At 59.3% G+C, this 2,212-nt stretch overlaps 1 protein-coding gene across 1 annotated transcript in view; it reads right to left on the reverse strand.

Annotated features, from left to right (window-relative positions):
* The window catches only part of Slc25a29 (solute carrier family 25 (mitochondrial carnitine/acylcarnitine carrier), member 29), a gene marked incomplete at its 5' end in the record, with an annotated part of 10,093 nt that overhangs the window by 200 nt on the left and 7,681 nt on the right, over positions 1 to 2,212 (reverse strand).

Consider the following 2,212-nt stretch of genomic DNA (forward strand, 5'->3'; position numbering starts at 1 on the left):
TGCTTTCTTACACACTGCCATTAATCCCTCTCGTTTCCCTCATCCCGTTGTTTTTGCCACTTTCTGAAGCAGCCCCGAAGACCTGTTTCACGTGTCTTTACAGGATGTGGGCAAAATGACAGTGAATGCTGCACCCCGGTGCCATCCAGTGGAAAAGCAGCTTGTAGAAACATACCCTGTGTCCTCATCCACCTGATTCACTGGGTCTGGCACTGTTGTGACTGCTGGCTCCTACCCAAAGTCGAAATGACCACGAGGGGGAAACACGAATTCCACGTGGAGGACAAGACACTCACAAAAGGGCACTCCAGAGCTGCTTCAGAAATGGCCAGGACCATGGGATAAGTGTGCTCCAAGCTAGGATTCCGAGGGAGGGGAATGGCAATGTGTCTTTTACTATAATTTTCTTTTGTTTTGTTTTTTGTCCTTTTGAGACAGGGTTTCACCACGCAGTTCAGGCTGGCCTTGAGCTCACTTTGTAGCCCAGGCTGGTCTCAACTCACAATGATCCTCCTGCCTCAGCTGGGATTACAGGCGTGTGCCACCACGCCCGGCTCTAAATTGTTAAAATTTAAGTGCTCGCCACAGTTTTGGGTCATGATACATAGCTCTCACGGGACCAGGGAACATGCACTAAGCGCGGCCGCCCCGGCACATGCCTCTCTTCTGCAGGTGGCTGCCATCCCCCCTCTTCTTACCCTGTGTGGGTGAAGCCAGATGGGGCTGCCTGACCGGCCTCCAACACTGAGCTAAAGGACCTCTTTTCTCCAGTGTACACGTGCTCAGGTGTTCTCCATACTGTCAGAAAACGGACTAACGGCCCTTGTCCACGCGATGGCAGGCCGGCTCCTCCTTGCTGTCCCCATGCGTGGTTACAGTGACAGCCGCCCCCAGGCCCACGAGCCGGCCACACTGCAGCTTCACCGCCCAAGGCTGTCGTCCCCTCGCCCCAGCATTTGCCTCTGCACTGTCTGCCCCTGGTGGCAGACGTCACTGTCTCCCGCCTCTGGTCCTCCTCGACCTCTGAACCGGCCCAGTGGAGCCCAGCCGGCCGGTCCCCAGCAGCTCCACCCTCAGCCCTCGCACGGTCCCCGCTGTGGCCCCGCGCTCTGCGGCCCTGGCGGAGAGATCTAGGAGGTGGAAGCATCACAGCCGAGCACAGCCCCGCTGGTGCTTGCCACCCTGTGTCCCTGCAGCAGGTCCCGTCCCCTCCGTGGACGTTCCTGCCAGGCTCCCGCTGGGTCTGTTTGTCCAGACCTGAACACAGTGGCCCTGCCAGGGATGGCCTCACGGGTAGTGCCTTCTCCCAGGAACCCGCTGGCAGCCGGGGCTCAGCAAGCTGAGCGAGGGGCACCCTGGGCATCGGCCTGCTCCCTCTGCTGTGCATGGGCCTAGGAGGATGTGCCTGGCCAAGCCACCACCAGCTGTGGGCACCTGGGCCCCATGAGGAAGCCGAGACACGGCTGGGGCCTGGTCCTGTCCCAGGCCTCCCCAGGGCCCCGCTACTGGAGGTGCCGCTCTAGGGGTGGCTGTCATTTGCAGCCACAGACCTTGGTCCCTCGGCCACCCTGAGAGCTGGGGGCACTGGCCGGGGCCATCCCGGCTCCTCCTGGGAATCGCCCTCACTTCAGGGGACCTCCATGGGACCCTCCCCTGAGAAGTGGGAGTGCCACCCCCACCCCTAGATCACAAGAACCTGCCCAGCCTCATGGCTGGTGAAGGGTCACCTTGTGAGGGACGAGAGGGTATCCTCCTGCTTCAGCCTCTCAGAGAGCTGGGATTACAGGTGTGTGCCACCAGCCTGGCTTGGGACTTCGTGCCTTGACACTTAGAGCTTTGCCTGTCCCTGGAGCACACGGCTCTGGGACTCTGTGTGTCCCGTGTGCAGATCCCCCTAGGCGGCCTCTGCCCTGCCCAGCCTGCCCCACCAGCCTCACGCCTTCCGGTGGAGTCTCAAGCAGAAGTCAGCAGGGTGTGGTGGAATGCCCCTGTAATTCCAGCTATTCCGGAGGCCAAGGCAGGAGGATCACGAGTACAAGTGCAGCCTGGACAAGTAAGGAGACCCTGACTCAAATTTTATTTTTTTTCTTTTTTTTTTTTTTTTTTGTGCTGGGAATCAAACTTAGGACCTTGCACTTGCCGGGCAGGCGCTTGTGCCGCTGAGCTAGATCCCCAGCCTGACTCAAATTTTAAAAGGGTCGAGAAGCTGAAC

This window comes from Chinchilla lanigera, unplaced genomic scaffold, assembly GCF_000276665.1.
Source record: "Chinchilla lanigera isolate Chin_1 unplaced genomic scaffold, ChiLan1.0 scaffold00037, whole genome shotgun sequence".
Classification (NCBI taxonomy): Eukaryota; Metazoa; Chordata; class Mammalia; order Rodentia; family Chinchillidae; genus Chinchilla; species Chinchilla lanigera.